At 35.2% G+C, this 8,843-nt stretch overlaps 1 pseudogene across 1 annotated transcript; it reads right to left on the reverse strand.

The window, feature by feature from the left end:
- Positions 1 to 644: 644 nt before the first annotated feature.
- Positions 645 to 8,462, reverse strand: LOC311296142 (verrucotoxin subunit beta-like; annotated as a pseudogene). The gene is made up of 7 exons (XR_014630299.1): positions 8,279 to 8,462; positions 6,388 to 8,109; positions 3,543 to 3,710; positions 2,574 to 2,768; positions 2,321 to 2,494; positions 1,741 to 1,785; positions 645 to 1,532 (listed from the first exon to the last, which is right to left on the reverse strand). The product of XR_014630299.1 is annotated as a verrucotoxin subunit beta-like (transcript).
- Between the last annotated feature and the right edge of the window lie 381 nt (positions 8,463 to 8,843).

Raw genomic sequence — 8,843 nt, forward strand, 5'->3', positions numbered from 1 at the left:
ACGTTTTCTTTCTCTCCCTAATCAAACACACCTGATTCAACTCATCAGCTCATTATTACATGCGTTAATGAGCTGATGAGTTGAATCAGGTGTGTTTGATTAGGGAGAGAAAGAAAACGTGCACTGTTGGGGGTACGCCAGGACAGGTTTGAGAACCACTGCAATAGAGCATCTTTGGGATGTGGTGGAACGGGAGCTTCGTGCCCTGGATGTGCATCCCACAAATCTCCATCAACTGCAAGATGCTATCCTATCAATATGGGCCAACATTTCTAAAGAATGCTCTCAGCACCTTGTTGAATCAATGCCACGTAGAATTAAGGCAGTTCTGAAGGCGAAAGGGGGTCAAACACAGTATTAGTATGGTGTTCCTAATAATCCTTTAGGTGAGTGTAGAATTAAAGTTAAGAATGTAAAATGTTGTGCTTAAGTTTTTGCCTATTTGTTCGTTATAGGGAAGAATCAAATATATTTTCACAAAACAAAACAAAATTGAATCTCATCTCTTGATTTGTAAAAATATTACTATATTATATATTACTTTTTAACATTACTGTATGTGTCACTATAATAGATTGCCCCTGTATATATATATTTAAATACAATAGGAGAAAATAGTTTAATTTAAAAAGACTGCAGAGTAATAGTTTGAATGTTAAGCTTTATTCTGAAGCAGTTACAGTTTTTGAACTATGGCTCCATTTCTCAAAACTCTACACACAAAACCACAAAACACACACAAGATGCAAAATGTCACACATCTTTTGCAAAAGCAAATACTTCATTCAAAACTATTTTAACTCTTCTATGCCTTTTTTGTGTAATTCTACATTAAAACATAAAATGATTGGCCACAATCACACCAAACTACACAAATATGTGAAAAATGTAAAACAATACTCTTGTCTCTTTTGCTTGTTCAGTGTGCAGTGGAGAACATAGGAGTATGTCACTGAACTGACTTGAGCTGAATAATGGCTCTATTTGCTTGTTAGAATTTGTTACTATTGTGAAGCTGCTGTGAAACAATCTATATTGTATAAAGCGCTGTACAAATAAAGCTGACTGGCTTGCATGCATATGTGATCAATTTATGTATAAGTGTTTTCACACATGATCATTGTGTGTAGGTAATCGGGAAGTGATTGTGGCATGGCAGCGTTTTCTAAATGAAACACAAGAGTTGTTTTAAATGATGTGTGTATGTAGAGAACTGTTTAGAGTTTTGCAAAAAGTTTGTTTTACAAATGCAAACTGAGTGTAAAGCATATAGTGTGCTTACAGATTTGCAGACTTGGTCTGAAGATTCGGTATGAGTGAATGGTTTCACTGAGTGGGCTTTAAGTACCACTTTTAGTGTGTAAGGAATTAAAAAAAACATCTGTCATATTACTGTAACATGAGCAAGTAAATTGAAGCATCAAGCAAGTGTGTGTGTGTGTGTGTGTGTGTGTGTGTGTGTGTGTGTGTGTGTGTGTGTGTGTGTGTGTGTGTTGCTCTGCCACAGCGTATCTGTCCATCTTCATTCAGATCTGTGGGATAATCAGATCTTAATAAAGAAAACTATAATGAATGCAGTTACTTGTGAACATTACTGTTGTTTTTAATCAGTTTACACTTCATTACAGGATCTTTATCCCATTCTAATTTTGCACTGCAAAATAAACTCTGAAAACAGAAATTAAATTATTGTAAATCAAATGTGGTTAGTACATTATCAAAATGTTTAATAGTTTTTACCTCAGTGTTTTACTCCAGCTTTCTTTCAATTTATGTCTTACTGACCTGAAGAAAAGGAGAAGAAAAAAAAAAACATTTTATTTTCAATATTATCAATAAAATAGGGTTTCGTTTTTTTTTTTTTATTATTCAGTAAGGATGCATTAAATTGACCAAAAGTGACAGTAATGAGATTTCTAATGGTACAAAACATTGTCTATTTTAAATAAACTCTGAACTTTTGAACTTTCTATTTAGTTTAGCTGTCCGTAACATAAAACATAAAAACCTCAACAAAAGTAGATTATTCATTATTATCAGGATGATAAAGATGAGTCTAGATCAGCTGCAGACAAACCTGATGACCTCAACTAATTAACAATGAAAATACACAAACACAGAAATACTGTAATATACAATACATTATTGGATGTATGTAAATTGTGCCCAAAATTTCAGAGACAGATCATGACACGATTTTTGCTTTGCTGTGAGGAAACAGTTTCAAAACATTGTAGAATTCATTGATATTGAGAATTCACTTGCAAATTGTATATGTTAAATAATTTGCACAAACTGTAACATTAATATGAGCACATACCAGCACACAGTGGATTAGGTGTCCATCCGTCTCCTGTGCATGTGGCCTCTGCTGACATTTGATAATATCCAGACATGCAATAGTAAGATATTTTTGTTCCCAATTTCAGATCTCCCCTGAAGTAAGAGTACAGGTCATACACATGCTGGCCATGTGGAACTTCACATCTAATTTCTGAAACAAGATTTACATTATTTTAATATCATGCAGTAAGTTCAGCAATAAATGCAGAAGTGTTTCTCTATAATCTTACCCGCACAAACAGGCTCATAATCCCACTGCCCATTCTCTCGACATGTAAATGATTTGATGGTTTCTTTTATTTGAAAGATCCAGGATTTTTCAGTGCAGGTGATCTCCACACTTTCTCCAGCTCTGAAAATAGTTTTTCCCTCTGGGTTGATCTTTTTTACTCCGAATGTGGTTGACTTAAGCTCACAAGTTACTGCTGTACAAAACATAAATATGTAGAAATAAGGGTAAGAAGAGATGAAGCATAACAAATGTGTGAAACTGGATTTGCATGCTTTGTCTTTTGGGGGAAACAAATGATTCTGACAATTTTTTTTTTTTTATCCTAAAATGGGAAAAAATATAGCTTGCCAAAAATAGAGTACAATTTGAATAAGTCCCTAAATAAGTATAAGCACATTTTCTATTTTGAGAACTTTTAGATATATTTGCTAAACTGTTATCTGGAAATTAAGCAAGCAATTAGAAAGTAGTTATTAGTAAGTTTTTTTTTGCTGATTTTGTAGTAACCAAATAATGATGATCAGCAAATGCTGTTGCCTCATGATTTTCCCCAATAAAAAAAAAAATACAAAAAAATAAAATAAAACGTTGATTAAAACCTAGAAAACAACATCAGCTGGACACTTACAGCATCACAGGAAGAAAGTAAATAATCTCATTCCATTTTCTCAACTTTTACAAATATTGGTGTGTTGACTCCTTTCATCATTTAGAACGAAATCTAACTAAGATCAAGCAAATATTTTTTTGAATGCTTTGGGAATATAACATTTTAGTTTATTAACTACATACTTGCTGTATTTTAATATTCAGTTTTGAATTTAAGGTTAATGGCTATCTAATTTAAGAATGTTTCAGTGTGACACTACAGAGTTTCTTTGCATAATGAAAGCTATATGGATAGAATGATTTTAGTGTTATTTCACATATGAATTGTTTATTACTGTATGTAACATTGGTGCATTACCATCACATTCTGGGTTCAGAGTCCAGCCAGATTTAGCACATCTGGGGATTCCCTCTCTAGGTTTGAACCCTGGTGAACATCTGTATTTTAATATGGCATCTTTCTGGTATTCTTGCATTTTCTCAACAATATCACCATTTGGTATATCTGGTGCTGTGCATGTTATCTCTGTGTGAAAAGCAAGAGAAAGAGAAATAGTTAAATTTGTGTTTTGAATAAAGCTCAGAAATCTGTGATCACTGGGTGAAGATACAAACAAACAAACAAACAGTGGAATGAACCTTTGCACTTTGGAACGGAGTCGCTCCATTCGCCCGTCTCTGTGCAGTGAATGGCACTACTTCCATCTATCTTTTTGTCATTAGATACACACTCAAAGTGAATAACATCACCATAACTTCCCTCCTCTGTAATCTCTTTCCAATCATAGTAACAACAAGCTGCAACCCAATTTTCCTCAAAACGAGTTTATAATATAAATTGGTCTCTATGAGCAAGCGGCAGAGAGAAAAGTCTGAAGGGACCGTCTGCCTGAGCTCACAACAGGTTTAGCAAAAGAACGCAAACATCTTTGCTAGAGAACACAGAAGTTTTGCGAAGGAACGCAAACGATTTGAATTTTTTTTTTTCTCCCATCCAAAATTGTTTCCACCACCATGTCCATTTAGGGCCTTCAAACATTTCATACAATATAAAGAGAATAAAAAGCATAAAGCACATTTACCCTTTCTCGCAAGTATACAACACTGTTGCTCCAAAAACAAATTCAGACCCTGTTATAAGTTTAAAATCACCATTTGCTGTTAAAAGTTAAATGTTTTGGGAAGTGCATATAATTTAACATTTATTTTCAAGTCAATAAAATCTAAATGAAAAAGACATTAAAGAAAAACAACCAAAAGACGAAGCCGAGGAGTTTCACAAGTGTCTTTGTTGGTCTGTCTCTGATACTCTTGTCTGCTTGGGGATCAACAAGTGAATCATTTATCAAAGTCAAAGAGAGGGTTTTCTTACACCAGACCACTCTGTGCACAAGCAATATTTACACTGTTCGCTTATGTTCTTCTTGAATCAAATCATAAAGTATATTGTGGTGAATTAATTTGGAGTTAAAAGTTACTTTTAATTTGGAGAATAATCCAATCAGAATTAAATAAAATCTAAATTTTGATAATTTCTTTAATAATAAAAATAATAATGATAATAATAAATAATAATAATAAGAAACATTAAACAGCCCTTGGGCCTGTTTCAGAAAGGAGGTTCAACCAACTCTGAGTTAAAACTTGAACTCTGAGTTGACTTACCCTGAGATGGGAAACTCTGAGTTTTCGGTTACAGAACAGCTGAATTGAGTTAGTTCAATCAACTCTGAGTTAAGCGCGTGCACCACAATTACCACCAGCCATTATCAATGGAGCGCAACAGCGTATCAGAGTCACCATGGCAACAGCGCCAGACAAAAAGAGGTCTGCATATTTCTCACCAGCAGAACTGGATGAGCTTCTGCAAGCATATGGAGAGTACGAACACCTATTATTATTATTATTTAAATATCGGCTCCAGCAGCGAAGGACAGAGTTAGCTAGGGAGAAAATAGTTGCTCGAGTCAATGCGTAAGTTTACATTTTAATTACTCTTATACAGTGATGGGTGTAATTAGTTACCAAGTAATGTAAATACTGTAATTTAATGAAAGGAATTACTCTTAATTCTTCTGTAATTTAAAGTAAAATCTGATGTAATTGCATTAGACTATAGAACAATTCTGTATATTTAACATACATTTTTGTTAAATGATGTTGTTTTCTAAATGTAACCTTCTCCCTTCACACACTTTTCATGCAATTGTATATTGTGTATTTGAAAGCATTAAAAGTGCTGTTTCTTGTCTCTCCTTGTATTGTTCAAGTGGTTGAGGTTGATATGGGATTTAGTAATTAGTAATAAGTAGACCAATACTTTCTAAAGATAGTCATTATTACATTTCTCTAGTCATGTAGCACTGATTTCAATTTCACGTTTTCTACCATCTTGCTGATAATGTTTCTTTAGTTATTCGGCAGTCCTGCAGCCTGAACCCCTAACACAGACAACAGAACAACAGAGAATACGGTGAGTTTTTTTGTCTGTAATATTGCTGTCATCATGTGGTGAACTAATTTATACAATATATTAAGCTTTTATCTGCTAAAAATATATTGAATCTGTTTTTCTTCCTTATTTTATCGTTGAAGCTTAAATTTGTTGTCATACCTTATTCTATAGATTGTATTGTCCTGTGGTCAGTTCAATTACTTGCTTTACAATGAACTTCTGTATGCTTTGCATTTATTATTAATTAATAATTATAATTATTAAAGAATGTAAATTATGAGATTTGCATTTGTTAAATATATTATTAATATTAATCATAATCACTCTGTTTTTAGGGATGACTGATGTCTTTCTGCAGAAATGCCATCATACAGTGGGCTTAAGAGTCAACAGTTAGTATGTTAAATTGATTATTTTTGTGTCTTTTGTTTATTATTGTTTATAGTTTTATGTCAGCTATATTTTTAAATGTTTTAAAAATCTTTGTATTGTTTATTGTGAATTTCATATGATTAAGTACACTAGCCTACATTAGACATCAAATTCATTATATACTCTGTCTTTAAGGACTATTCGTAACAACATGAACGAAGTAAATAATACTTTCATACAGTCAAATGAGAAACACTTTACAACATGTTACACATTTATTAATAACCACACCTGTTAGGAAATATGGTTGTTAATACAAACACTGACTGTGTGAAAGAAGCAAATTATATATATTTTTTAAAAAGATGACACTTACTTGACTGTATGGGGCCAATTGTGTCACTGGCTTCACTGACTCCCACTTTACCCACTATCCTGTAGCGGATCAAGTACTGCTTTCCAAACTCCAATCCAGTCAGAGTAAAGACTTCATCAGCTGTGTTTATGATAATCCACTGTTCCTCAGAGCCAGAATCTGCTTTCACCTGCTGGTACTCCACTCTGTACTGCACAGTTTCTCCAGTTGGGGACTTCTGCAGTTTCAGGGATACACTGTCCTTCAGGACCTTCTTCACTTCTGGTGGGGGAGGCTTCGACACGGGCTGGAACTGTGTGTCTGTCAGGTTCCCTGTTTCATACAGATAGATAGAGGAGCCTGGACTGGAGGGATCGGAGATGGCAGAAATAATGAATCGATATCTCTTTTCATCTTTATTAGCCTCTGAAAAACTTCTGAAAAGAGATAAGTTATTTCTCATTTTTGAGATAATATCAGGATAGTTGAACCACTTTCTAATAGATGCTAATGTGCTAGAATGTGGTTTCATTACCACATTTAGCTCTTTAAACTCATCAGATTCCAGAAAATTCTTCAGAGTTGTGAGATCTGGGTCTTCATACTTCAGAGATGTGAAGGTCAAGCACACCACAACATCAATATTAGGATTAAAGAGGATGGTGTTGAGTCAGTTTGAGTCTTCAGTTATGATTCCCTTCAGTACCTCAGTGTGAGCACTCAAGAGGTTAAGTTCAGCCTTTGCATGATCTAACCACTGGTTAAGTATGTCAGCATTAAAGGGGGAGCTATAGTGGATCTTCAGGATGTTTTCCAATGAATTTTGCTCCTTCTCTCCTCCTCGTATAGCAGGCAAGACCTTGGCCACTGCTTTCAGGAGCATCGTTTTGTAAATGTTGAGAGAGCCCTTAAATAAACGGAGCCTCTCTTTGATGTCTTTGAAAACATTTACAATTGGTTTTCTAGACAGGTCAGTGCATGTTCTCTCTACTTCTCCCAGCCCCTCGATTATATCTTCAGTGTTGAAAACCAGACCTGTGCTAATTTCTCTCTCCAACTGAGCTGCTTTTGTATCCAGTAGAGAAAGAGGATAGAGCCAGACTTTTATTGGAACTGCATTCTGTGGATTCTCCTTCAGTATAGTGGGGAGCTTCTTGTACACCTCTAGGGCCTCCATGTAAGTGGTGGGGTTCTGATCAAGACGGACGTCACCATGAAATGTGCAGGCAGTCTTCTCAGCCACTTTCTTTTGAGCATCTGTCATTTTTATAGCTCCTTGTCCCTCAATGGAAAGCAGAGGAATATTCTTGACCATGACATTCAGTTCTCCCTCAATCTCCTGCTTTTCTTCCCCTTCTGAAAATGTCCGATCAAACACCATGAAGGCCTGAGCTCCGTATAGTACACCTGTGACCACATGAGTTGCAGTTTTCTGGTCAAAGACCTGAGGGTAAGTGATCTGACCCAGATGGCTCATAGTGAGCTGTTCGAATCTAGTGGTTTCGCTGTAATACATTGTAACTCTGGACTGTTGGTTTGAAGATTTGGTATTACGCAGGAACTTGGCAGATCCTCCCACCTCCACCAGCCCTCCCAAGAAGCTGGCCTTCAGGGAAGCACTCACATCCAGGAGACTGGACTTATCAGAGAGAGAGTCAGAGCTACTGTACTTCAAATCTGTCCTGGGCTGTGGATGACTGTCCATATCTTCTCTCAGTGATTTCTTATCCCACAGAGTGACACCTGAAATGACAAATTACTTTTAGATTTATGTACGAGGAAGTGATGTACTGTTGAAGAAACATGCAGGTTTTAAAGTGTTGTTACACAATGATTTGTAAATAGTGATACAATATTTGATGAAGAGGGGAAAATATATATATATTTTTTTTTTTTTTGGTTTGTAAAGCACCTGGAATGAAGGTATCCTTGCGGCAGTCATACAGCATACCAGGAAACAGAGGTCTTCCTAGAGCTGCCACTTCAATGGTCTGTGATGCCACGGCTGCAGTAAATAACAAATAAAAGGTATCATTTATATTTTGAATATTTATCATATATTAACAAAATTATATCTGATGATAATGAAAACTGTTTAACTCTTTATCCGCCAGCATCTTGCCAGCCACTGCCAGTATTTTTGATCATTTTCACAAAATTTTCATGACCCCCAGAATATTTTGTTGTATGAATATCTCAAACATGCAAAATTTCAAAAGAAAGAGCACACCCTCTGCTTTAAAAAACAAAAAGGTTTTATGCTAGCTTCATGCATTCCTTTTTAAGTTAAAAAAAGCAACAATTTGAGCAAAAAGCTGAGAAAATCGCATTTTTGTCAAAGACTACGTCTAGATCTAATTCAGAACGATGATCAAAACATAGATTGATAGAGTAGATTGAGTCAACACCCTCAAAGCTTGCACAGTCCTATAGCTTGTCCTGGGTCGACTTTTCATTCGGTAACATTAGGCAGTTTT

The sequence above is a fragment of the Rutilus rutilus genome, assembly GCF_951802725.1.
Source record: "Rutilus rutilus genome assembly, chromosome: 8".
NCBI classification, from domain to species: Eukaryota; Metazoa; Chordata; class Actinopteri; order Cypriniformes; family Leuciscidae; genus Rutilus; species Rutilus rutilus.